Consider the following 13,502-nt stretch of genomic DNA (forward strand, 5'->3'; position numbering starts at 1 on the left):
TTTTTGAGTTAAATTTGTATCCAGCTACTTGGCTATTTATCAGCTGAAGGAGTTTTCTGCTTGACTTTTTGGGTTCACTCATGTATACCATCATATCATCCATGACTCCATTTGACTTCTTCTTTTCTGATTTCTATGCCTTTGATATCATTTATTTGTCTTATTGCTCTAGCTAGGACTTCAAGTACTATGTTGAAGAGAGAGTGGGCAGCCTTGCCTTGTCCTTGATTTCAGTGAGATTGATTAAGTTTCTCTCTATTGAGTTTCTCTCTATTGATTTAAGTTTCTCTCTATTGCCTATAGGATTGACATATATTGCTTTTATTATGTTTAGGTATGTGCCTTGTATCCCTGATCTCTCCAATACTTTAAAGATGAATGGGTGTTGGATTTTTTCAAATGCCTTTTTTCCTTTTTTGGCAGCTAAGTAGATGATCATGTGGTTTTTCTCCTTCAGTTTTTTTATATAGTGGATTACATTGATGCATTTCTGTATATTGGACTGCCCTTGCATGCCTGGGATGAAGCCTTCTTGGTCATGGTGGATGCTATCTTTCATGTGTTCTGGATTCTGTTTGCAAGTATTTTATCGAGTATTTTTGCATCAGTGTTCATAAGAGAGATAGGTCTGAAGTTCTCTTTTTTTGTTGGGTCTTTGTGTAGTTTAGGTATCAAGGTGACTGTGGCTTCATAGAATCAGTTTGGTAAAGTTCCTTCTGTTTCTATTTTCTGGAATAGTTTGAAGAGTATTGGAGTTAGCTCTTCTCTGAATGTCTGGTAGAATTCTGCACTGAAACCATCTGGCCCTGGGCTTCTTTTGGAAGGGAGACTTTTGATGACTGCTTCTATTTCCTTGGGGTACATAGGACTATTTTATCTTTCTACCTGATCTTGATTTAATTTTGGTAAGTGGAATCTATCAAGAAAATTGTCCATTTCATTTAGGTTTTCAAATTTTGTGACATATAGGCTTTTGTAATAAGACCTAATGATTGCTTGGATTTCCTCAGTGTCTTTTGTTGTGTCTTCCTCTTTGTTTCTGGTTTTCCTAATTTGGACAGTTTTTCTCTGCCTTTTAGTTAATTTGGCTAAGGGTTTGTCTATATGGTTGATTTTTTGAAATAACGATCTCTTGGTTTCATTGATTCTTTGAATTGTTTTATTTGTTTCTAATTTATTTGTTTTCAGCCCTGAGCTTGAATATTTCCAGCTGTCTACTACTCTTGGGTGTGTCTGCTTCTTTTTTTTTTTTTTTCTAGTGCTTTCAGGTGAGCTGTTGTTTGTATTCGTAGTTTCAAAGAAGGCACTTAGTGCTATGAACTTTCCTCTTAGCATTGCTTTCATTGCGTCCCATAAGTTTGGGTAAGCTGTGTGTTCATTTTCATTGAATTCTAGGAAGTCTTTAATTTCTTTCTTGACTCAGTTGTCATTGAGTAGCAAGTTGTTCAGTTTCCATGTGTGTGTAGGTGTTTTGCTATTTCCATTGTTGTTGAGGTCCAGCTTTAGGCCATGGTGGTCAGATATCATACAAAGCATTATTTCATGTCTTCTTGTATCTGATGTAGTTTGCTTTGTGACCAACTATATGATTTATTTTTGAGAGGGTTCCAAGAGGTGCTGAAAAGAAGGTATACTCCTTTGAATTAGAGTGAAAATTTCTGTAGACTTCTATTAGGTCCACTTGATTTAGGGTCTCTGTATGTGCCCTTATTTCTCTGTTTAGCTTTTGTCTGGATGATCTGTCCTTTGGTGAGTGTGGAGTGTTGACGTCTCCCACTATTAAGGTGTTGGGATCAATGTGTGATTTCAGCTTTAATAATGTTTAATTTAAGTGAGGATTGATCATCTTACCCCATGTCCTCTTTCTTGTTTATCTTCTTTAGGTGTGTAGATTTCATTATGTTTATTATATCTTGTAGGTCTATATAAGCGAGTATATGCCATGTTTATCTTTCTCCTTCTGTATTAGTATGATGTGGAAAGGATAGGAGCTCCACAAGGACCAAATGTAGCTGAGCACAAGGGTTTTTTTCTGAAACTGTTTCTCCAACCAAGGACCATGTATGGATATAACCTAGAACCTCTGCTACTAATTTTTATGAAAATATGTCGTATTATGTGCCATTCTGAAGCAGGAAGAAGAAGGTAAATTTTTCATGCACTATATACATGAATCTTTTTAGCTCAATCAGATCATTTCAAATCCAATTCATAATGCTTTTTTATTGGAGGGGTAAAGGGATGAGCTCCTTTTAAGGACGTTCATTCCTGTGGCTGTGGATTACAGAAAGAAACTGCCTATCACTGATGGGATGTTAGAAGAAGCTCTACATAGAGGGGCTTTGCATCGTTCCTGCCCAGGCTGCAGAATATCTTGATGTATCACTGACAATATTAAATGACTAATGTGTCAAAAGGTGTTAAAAGAGTAAATCAGCAATGAAAAAAATCAAATGTAATATCTACCATGAAGTTTTCAGGAGGATGTAGAGAATTTGTCCCTTTTCTTTGTAACACTGCTCCAGGCAGGCTCTTTGTTGTCGCCTATAACATTTTATACCCAGCTCTTATATCACTGTGAGTGGGTAGAAAATCTAATACTTTACAGTTACCTTTAGACTGTTGGTTACTAAACTTCTAGCTTGCCAAGTTTGAGGGTCCTCGAGTTTTCTACCTTCACAAAAGCATTTGTGTTGGTGTCATCATTGTTCAGCTCTTATTTTGGCATCCATGTTGATAAAACAGCTACCATTACAAGGATAGACCAAGTAGTATTTATGTATTTAGGAATATATATTTAAAATGAGGTCATGTATTTGAGAAAGAAATAATGGTTTATGTCAGGGGTTAAAGTGAAATAATAAATTGTGTGATTATATATATATATATATATATATATATATATATATATATATATATGTTCTACTATTCTATATTTTTTTGGAAAACAGTTCGAGGTCATTGGTAATGAAACAAATTTTAGTACCCAGAGAGTAGAAAATATAATTTGAAAGAATTATATTATTGCATCATAGGTCTTGAAATTGAGGGGGTTATTTCTATTTAACAAACCATATTATGCTTTTAATGGTGTGGAAAGCTTCAAGAACACAACATGTGATAATTGCCAAGGTATTCTCTAGTTTTCCACCTGCAAATTACAAATGTTTTAATCTGTTTCTAAATTTATCTTATGTCTTTACCATTCTCATTTACTTTGGGGTAACATGAGCACAGATTCTTAACAGACACTTTCCAAAAAAAATTACAAAAATGTCCAACTACTTTATAAAAATATACTGATCATTACTAACTATTAAGAAAATGCAAGTCAAAACAACAGAGATAACACGTAACAACTTTAACATGACCTTTATAAAAAGATATTTTAAATACGATATATTTGAGGATAAGGAGAAGAGGACATCCTAAATACTCACTCAGCTTCTGAGAGATACAACAATCGTGAAAAGAAATGTTGAGGTTTCTTTTTATAATTAAATATTTTTGTTAATTACAGTTTATTCACTTTGTATCCCAGCTGAAGTTTCCTCCCTCCTTCCTTCCCAATCCCACCCTCCCTCTGTCATGTACTCCCATGCCCCTCTCCAAGTCCTCCTTCCCTTCCATCTGACCCTAGCTTATCAAGTCTCATAAAAACTGGCTCTATGTGTGGGTAGGAGGTTTTTGATGTCTGGCAAGGGCCATGTATGGATATAACCTAGAACCTCTGCTCATATGTAGCCCAGATGGTAGCTCAGAATCCAAGTGGGTTTTCCTAGTAAGGGAGACTGGTTGTCCCCTATAGCCAGCAGCCTGCCAATGAGTGACTGGGAGGCCTGCTTTCTCTTTTTCATATACTGAGCAGGAAGTTCTGTGCTAAAAGCATCTAACAGCACTGTGAACCGTCTCCACTGAGAAGGGAGGCCAGACAAAGAGAAGTGCAGGGGGATTGATTATTCACCAGAGAAGTCCATGGGTAACGTGGAACCAAATGGTCTCTACTTACGGTTGGCCCCTTTCTCCCAAAAAGCCTCAATGGTCAATGTTCTGGCTTCAGCTGCCCCTCCACTCACCAGTTTTGGAGTTTCAGATCCTCTGCCCCTCAGATACAGTGTGCACTGGTAGCCACCATCTTAGATCTCCCGTAAAACTTTTTTTAATTTGAAAAATAGAGGAGATGGTTTGTTGTATCTAAGAGTTTTCAAAGTTGCTTTCTAACTATCTATCTATCTATCTATCTATCTATCTATCTATCTATCTATCTGCCTGTATCTCTGTCTGCCTGTCAGTCTGTCTTTCTTTCTGTCTATCTTTCTTTGTTAATATGTGTTTAACTCAACACTCTCTTAACTTTTTTGTGTAAGCAAGCTGTAACATGCAGGGTTGACTCTTTAAGTACAATAGAAAAAAATCCAAGCAGAGAACATTTTATTACACATGATGTCATGATTCCTATGCAATGGTATCTTTGTCTAACTCACATTAGGATATATTTGCTTACTTAGACAAATTGCTTACTTCTAATTAGTAGTGAATTATTCATGTCATTCTTTTGATTGTACTCCTTTAAAAAGGTTATAATGAAATGTTAGCCTCAGGATGTGGCCTTATTTTCAAATAATTAGGACCAAAGCTAAAAAAAAATGAGAAAATTTGACTTAATATCAAAATATGAGCCTTGATCCTAGTGATTTGTTGCTTTACAACTATAAAGAGATACAACAAATCTAGTATGACAATGGATGAGATACATGCACTATAACAGAAAAAAAGTCAAACATTAGTGGCAGATTTCAAACCTATATAGGGTAAGGAAAAATCTCTTGGCCCAGTGAGGTTACATATTCCTACTGACAGCTTGATTTAGAGTTTTAGCCTCCAAAGTGTGGATGTCATAGCAATCCAGGGAAATTAACATAATTTGTGAGGTTCCTTTCAGAACAGATAGCATTATTTTCTTGATAATATGGTCATGAAAGGATCCAAAGGATCATTTGGGCCATGAAGGTTCTCCATTCAATCATGTCTCTTCATTCTGATCCTAGTTTCCTGTTCCACTGAGATGAATCACAAAGCAGGCATTCTAGAGTTCATCTAAGAAGTTTCTCTTGAGGTAAGTAAAAACTTTTATTTTTAATTCCAAGTTAGATTCCTATAGTATGACCATTGTTAACTAAATACATTACCATGCTGAGTTCTCTGTTCTAGGGAAAATAAAAAAATATAATTATAAAAATACCCAAAATATCTCATAAGTAAAAGATTAATGCTCAAATTTCAAATTATTAATTTGAAAATGCAAATATAAAAGAAATGATAATAAGGTGTCACTAAATACCACCCACTATGAATTCTGTTTGAATAAAATGGTGACAAGCAATGTAAATGATATTTAAAAAAAATCTGCTGAATGGAGTCACCACCTAACCTATCACCTTTGTATCTCTCTACCTATTCTAGTTTTTAAAAAGGCAAAATGAAGCCTTATAATGCTTTGGAAATAAAATAAATCCAATTTTCACACAAATGGCTAGATACTGATGGATGTGTAGAATATGAGTGTTATTCTTATAGAGAGAAGCATTTAAATATTGAGACATGTACCTTTCCTGCTATGTGACGATGGATTCTAATTGTACAGAAGAAATGAAAAGGAAATGATCAGAAAAGAAGGAAATGAAAATAGTATTATGTTGTATTTTCTATGTTATCTTTGGATCTACAGTTGTTGATATGTCTTTTAATGAATCAAGTCTGTTTGTATCTACAGTGTAACAGATGGCATTTAGCATATACAGCAATGGTGATATAGAGACAGATTTTATTAACTCACCATTGTGAACACATCAAAGGAATGTAAGAGAAGGATTTTTTTACCCACTTTGTGGTGGTTTCATTTCCAGCATAATCATTATGAATGGTGCTCATAAATGTAAGTAACGAATGCATATCCATCAGGTTCAGATTCAATACATTAGACTGAAACATCCATTACTTTTCGATCAAAAAGGCCATTTTGTTTTAAGTAGACCTAATCTTTCCAATGAAGCATGAAAAACAAACAGGTCAAAATGTCACCTGAAGAATAGTTTTTCTTCTTTTTCTTCATCCTCAGTAAGTATGTCTTACTCCATGACCATGGTATTACAAAAAATAACTGAACAGAACATTGATTGTAAGACATCATCGGGATGTTTCCTATGTGCAGTGGCTAGACAGGAAATTTTCATTTCATACACCATTTGAGCCTAGCTGCAGTGATTTCACAAAAGTTCGTAGGCTTAGGAAACTTAATGATGAAGAAAAGAATTTGTTTTCGTTACTTTGAGAAAGTGCCTGACTGCTTAAAATTGAACCTCTGTAAGTCAGTTGGCCATGACAAAGTATAATTTTTCTTATTATTTTACTCAATAGGGCTTTTACCCAAAGATTACATAATAAATAAAGAAAACCTACTAAAATAATAATAAAGTTATACCAAAGCAAATATATGAAAAGTATGTGATATGTAATAATACATTAATAACTCAAAATATCTCATATTTTCTAAAGAAGGTACTTAAAGTACAATTGTTTGATTCAGTAACTTTTTACTTCACTATAGTCGTAAACATTTAAAACATAATTTGTAAAATTGTATTCATAGTTCTGAGCTTTGATTGTTGAGTAGTTGAGTACAGTATTTGTGTACAGTTGGATAGTTTTTGCACTGCTGTGTGCTAGGCACACCACATCCTAAACATCAGACAGTTATGTCATCATAATTGTAAAAATCATCACTCTCTGGAGTACTTCGTGACTAAGATAAGAGATAACTGTCAGGTTTGGTGGACATTATGTGACTATTAAATTCTGTTTTCCCAAGGTAGGGTTGCTCTATCATTAAGAAAATGTTTAATCAACTTATAGCTCTATAACATAATAGTCATGGAGTAGTTTCAGGTAAACACAGTTTTACTCTGCCATTTATTATATGATCTCTTACTGATTTATTTCTGTTTTTAAACATTTTAATTAAAATATAATTGCACTGTTCTCATTCTTCGCATTCCTCCTTCCAGCGTCCCTCAAGTCCCCTTTCTCCAACTCCATCCATGCTCCTCCACTATCAAATTGATGCCCTTTTTCTTTACTTATTACCTGTGGGTAAATGTGGGTATTCATACCTATGTATGAATGTATGTATCTATGTATACATATCTATCTATATGTATGTATATATATTTACTGATATAAAATAAATTGCTAGGTACATTTTAATGTTTATGTATGCATATTTTAAGGGCTTACTACTATGTATTGGATAATGAATTAGGGGCTTCTCACTGGGAGCCCTTCTTAGCTCTGTCTCCCTCTTAGGTGTTATTAGTTGCCTGTATTTATGTCTAGAAGTAAGGTAAGACACTGTGAGACTATCCCTCTTCCATACTACAATATCTATTGATATTGCCTTAGTTCTGGTTTTATTTATGAGACCATTTCTAAAACAGACTGTTTCACAGAAATGTCTGATTTTTTTTTTTTTTTGGAGGGGGTGAGTGTTAACAATTCTTCTAGCTATACTTCTGTGATGTTTCCAGAGCCAAAGATAAAAAAATAAATAAATAAGCTGTCATCTGGGACTGTAGACTTTTGTCAACCTGTGCTTATCTTGTCTGTGTACTTGGAATCTGAGGACCCAGGTGGACTTGTGTATCTGAGGACTCAAAAGAATGGGGAAGACTATCATCTAATGGGGTAACAACCGTCAGTTATGATGTACTTTTATACACAAATGAAACATAGAAATGGCTGTTGTTTGAGATCAGAAAAACATGTATATAAACACATGTCTATATATAAATATTAACAGAGCGACCCTTTCCCAGAACTTTTCTAAGGACAGACCAGTTTAAATACAAATGCCTCGCACATACTATAGATTATAACTTGAAAAGTACAAAAGTATCACATAAGGCCATATCCATATTTATGGTATTCTGATCAGATGGTATCAGTGCTCTGACATCCAAAACGAATAACCATGTCTCATAAATCTAACATAAATATTTGTCACAGGAGGCACAAAATCATGTGCAATAATAATCCAAGGAACAAAATGCCCCTGAAATAGACGGACACCAAGACATTTTTTTTTTTCTGGAGTTTCACTCACCAAAACTTTGTTCACCATCATCATTTTTTTTAATCTTTATTAATTACATTTTATTCACTTTGTTTCCCCCCTGTGGTACCCTCCCTCCTCCCGTCCTAATCCCTCCCTTCCTCCACCCTCTGCATGCATGCCCCTCCCATGATCAGTGGACATGCAAGTCCACTGATAAGGGAGGTCTTCTTTTCCTTCCTTCTGATCCTAGTCAATTAGGTCTCATCAGGAGTGGCTGCATTGTCTTCTTCTGTGGCCTGGTAATGCTGCTTCCCCCTCAGGGGGAGGTAATTAAAGAGCAGGCCAATCAGTTCATGTCAGAGACAGTCCCTGTTCCTATTACAATGGAACCCACTTGGATACTAAACTGCCATGGGCTACATCTGTGCAGGGGTCTCTCCATGCATAGGCATGGGTTGGAGTATCAGTCTCAGGAATGACCTCTGATCTCAGAGTTTTTGGTTCTGTTGCTCTCCTTGTGGAGTTCCTGTCATTTCCAGATCTTACTGTTTCCCACTTATTTCCTAAGATTCCCTGCACTCTGCCCAAAGGTTGCCCATAAGTCCAGATCTGCACTGATAGTCTGCAGGGCAGAGCCTTTGAGAGGTCCTCTGTGTCAGGCTCCTGACTTGTTCCCTCTTTTCTCCTTCTACTGATGTCCATCCTCTTTGCCTTTCTGGATAGGGATTGAGCATTTTAGCAAGAGTCCTCCCTCTTGATTATTTTCTTAAGTGTACAGATTTTAGTAGGTTTATCCTATATTATATGTCTATTTGAGTGAGTATATACTGTGTGCATGTTTCTGTTTCTGGGATAACTCACTCAGGATGTTATTTTCCAGGTCCCACCATTTACCTCCAAATTTCATGATTTCCTTGTTTTTTATTGCTGAGTAATATTCCATTGTGTAGATATACCACAATTTGTTCATCCATTCCTCCATTGATAGGCATCTGGGCTGTTTCCAGCTTCTGGCTATTACAAATAAGGCTGCTACAAACATGGTTGAGCAAATGTCCTTATTGTGTACTTGAGACACTTTCAGGTATATGCCTAGGAGTGGTATAGCTGGATCTTGAGGAAGCGCTATTCCTAGTTGTCCAAGAAAGTGCCAAATTTGCTTTCCAGAGTGGTTGTACAAGTTTATATTCTCACCAGCAGTGGAGGAGGGTTCCCCTTTCTCCACATCCTTTCCAGCATGTCTTGTGTCTTGAGTTTTATTTTTTTTAGTCTTCATCTGGGATTCCAGATTCCCAGCTTTTTAATTTGCATATTATTTTTATTCCACGAGCATATTTGATTATCTGACAACATTGAGAACAAACAAAAGAATATCACGTCTTGAGTTTTTGATCTTAGCCATTCTGATGGGTATAAGGTGAAATCTTCGGGTTGTTTTGATTTTCATTTCCCTGATGGCTAAAGAGGTTGAGCATTTCTTTAAGTATTTCTCTTCCATTTGATATTCCTCTATTGAGAATTCTCTGTTTAGCTCTGTACTCCATTTTTTAATTGGATTACTTGGTTTGCTGCTTTTCAACTTCTTGAGTTCTTTATATATATTGGATATTAGTCCTCTGTCAGATATAGGGTTGGTGAAGATCCTTTCCCAATCTGTAGGCTGTTATTTTGTTTGACGACCTTATCCTTTGCTTTACAGAAGCTTTTCAGTTTCATGAGGTCCCATTTATTGATTGTTGGTCTTAGAACCTGTGCTGTTGGTGTTCTGTTCAGGAAGTTGTCTCCTGTGACAATGAGTTCAAGGATATTCCCCACTTTTTCTCCTAAGCGGTTTAGAGAATCTGGTTTTATGTTGAGGTCTTTGATCCACTTGCACTTTAGTTTTGTGCAGGGTGATAAGTATGGATATATTTGCATTTTTCTACATGTAGACATCCAGTTAGACCAGCACCATTTGTTGAAGATGCTGTCTGTTTTCCATTGAATGGTTTTGGCAACTTTGTCAAAAATCAGCTCTCCATAATTGTGTGGATTCATGTCAGGGTCTTCTATTTGATTTCATTGATCCACCATTCTGTTTTTATGCTAGTACCATGCATTTTTCAGTATTGTTGCTCTGTAGTACAGCTTGAAAGCAGTGATGGAGATACCTCCTGAAGATCTTTTACTGTAGAGAATTGTTTTAGCAATTCTGGGTTTCTTAATATTCCATATGAAGGTGAGAATTTTTCTTTCTGGGTCTATAAAGAATTTGTTGGTAATTTGATGTGAATTGCTTTGAATCTGTAGATTGCTTTTTGTAAGATGGCCATTTTTACTATGTTAATCCTGCCAAGCCATGAACATGGGAGATCTTTCCATCTTCTGATATCTTCATTTTTTAAAATCATATTCCTACAGTGAATGTATGCACTGAGGCAATGTTAACCAAAATTCTTTTATCTCTATATCATATTCATTTCTGGTTTTCTATGATGGTCTCTATTTTCTATACAAAGAAGGTTCTTTGATACAGAATGTTAGTTACTTTTATCTGTAGATCAAAAAATATTTAGAATATAGTCAGGGTTTATTCTTGTCTAACAAGGTAGTGGCAGTAGATTATCTCATAAGATCCATGCCATCTTTAGCCCTGGAAGTTGGCTAGGTTTCAAGTTCAGGCTTGATATTCCTCCTTTTCAATGGACCCTAAGTGCAGTTAAAAGGCTGTTAGTGACCAACAACATGAGGTTACAACTCATGGTGCCTTTGTTTTATTGCCCTGCTCGTCATTGTTGTGGTTCACAGGTATACCTTCTGGGAAGTGCTATTAATTGCTTCTGCTCTTAAAGCTTGAAAAATATTGTCTGGTATTATAGTAGCTAGATCTCAGGAAAGACAGTCCTGGGTTATGTCCAGCATGAGTAGCTTGAGTTCCATATCCTAAATGGACTGTATTTCAGAAATAAAGACTTACCTTCAAGCTCTTAGAGGCACCCAAGTGCATCCCCATTAATCTATGTTGTGTTGGAAGTCACTTGGGCTACCCTGACCAGCCAGTCTAAATGAGTTTACTGGTGTCTGCTCCCATGTGTTGTACTTATCCATGGTTCTTGAGATAACATTGTCGGCCTTAGAGGCATAACTTACACGTGTGCATATTCTGTATGGTTTTAGGTAGACATAAACTGATATAATTCCTTACAGCTTTAGCATTATTTGTCTCTCTCTCTTTTCCGTGTTAATCTTACCATCACTTCCTGGTCAGAGCTCCCACCCTTCTTTCGTATGGTGCTTCATATTACCTGTCATAGTGGTCCCCTGACAAACCTTCCTTCCTCACAATACCTTTATATATTCCTACTTGCTGTGATTGCTCCTGAGTTATATTCTTCCCTCTGAATATTTGAAAATTAAAACTACAAATGAGAAAAATATATGGTGTTTGTCTTTATGGGTCTGCTTACCTCACTCTATGTAATTTTTTTCTAGATTCATTAATTAACCTGAAAGTTTCAGTATTCCTCTGTTTTTTATTTGAACAGTATTTCATTATGTTATTTTCTCCAATTCCCTTTTCTGTTAATGTGCTGAAGGACATTTTGGGTGTTTGCATTTCCTAACTATTGTGGTTACAATGGCAATTAATATTGCTGATTAAATATGTGTGGGGTAACACGTTGAGTCCTTTGGGCAAAAGTTAAGTAGTGGTATATATTGGTCATATGCTAAGTTTTGCATTCAGAATTTTGAGGATTTCTAGATCCGCTATACTAATTTCCATTTCTATGAACAGTGAATGAGAGTGCTCCATTCCTCACAAACTTGCCAGCCTTTGATGGCTGTTGTTTTGTTGAGGCCATTCCTTCTGACTGAGGTCAGAAACATAACAGTTGTTTTAGCTTACATTTCTCTAATTTCTAAGGATGATGAATGTTTTATGAGATATTTCATATTCATTTTTATATCTTCTCTTCTAAACTTTAGGTTCAGACCCTCATATATATATTTATTCTATATATAACATACCATACATAATATAATATATGATCTACAATATGTATTATGTAATATAATACAAATTATATGTACTCTAATCCATTTAACATATACTATAATATTGAATATATTATTGTACATTTCCAAGATTCCTTTAACCTTTCTTTCTAGACTCATTGGATTTGAGTTCTTTGTAAATTCTCAATATTTAACTTCTATTACATGAACAGCTGTAATGATTCTCTTCAGTTCTGTGGGTTGATTTATTGCTTGATTTTTTTTTCTTAGTTTTATTTGCATTTCTTAGAAGGATTTTAGTTTTATGATATCCCAGTTATTTTCTGGCAAATGGATTCCTAGTCACAGAGTGTTGTCCTACATCTATATTTTGTAAGGCCAGTGTTTCATTTTTAAATTATTATTTCTGATTTCAAATTGAGGTTTTTGATCGACTTGGATGGAGTTTTGTATAATATAATAGATATTTCTATACTTTCATTAATGTTATCTATGTAACAAATAATTACTTTGAAAGTAAACTGGTTTTTATAAGAATTTCAGATCACCCAATATATGTGTAAAAATAGTAAAATTGTATTTATACTATGTACTCATATTAATTTAATTATAATATGTATTTCATTTAGTTTATTAAAAGTAGCATTTTTATGATATAAACATTATTGCTGCTTTATTAAAATTATTTAACTATTTCTAATGATTGACAGTATAGAAGTATATCACGTTTTAAAATAAAGTTTGCTATTTAGTTTCTGGCATTTTTCAATTAAACAAATATGAAATCTTCTACATGCAAGCATATAATGCACAATGCTTTAATATACTGATAATTAATTCATTTTTACTGCATTGACATAGAAATGCCATTGTGTTTATTTTGCTATATATCCATTACAGGAAATTCACTGAATTTCTATTACTTTGGCATGCTTTTATTGATAATTAATAAATAACAAACAAGAACACTTTCAGAAAAACATCAATTCAAGAAAAGATGGCTGGCCGTTCAAAGGACAAAATTATGTTAATATTTAATAACCTACTTAAAGTAAAGGACTTATCTAGCTAATTCAACAGAGATAAATTTTATGAGGAGAGACACAGTACAACACTGTTGACCATGATGAAAACAAAAGGCATATTTTAACTTCTTAATATGCAGGGCATGCATGATGACTCATTACACAGAGAAAATTATTACTGCCCATTAAAGAATTAGCTTGCACACAAATGGAAAAGTTGATTAGTGCACATCAAAGTAACTGATTTCTAAAATTACACAATTAATGAATGTATGAAATATTTAATTTCACACAAAAATATCTGTGAAGATAAATTAATTGTTTTATATAATAAAAATCATTTGACTTACATATAGGCTCACATATTAAAT

Source organism: Meriones unguiculatus, chromosome 3 (genome assembly GCF_030254825.1).
Source record: "Meriones unguiculatus strain TT.TT164.6M chromosome 3, Bangor_MerUng_6.1, whole genome shotgun sequence".
Taxonomy (NCBI): domain Eukaryota; kingdom Metazoa; phylum Chordata; class Mammalia; order Rodentia; family Muridae; genus Meriones; species Meriones unguiculatus.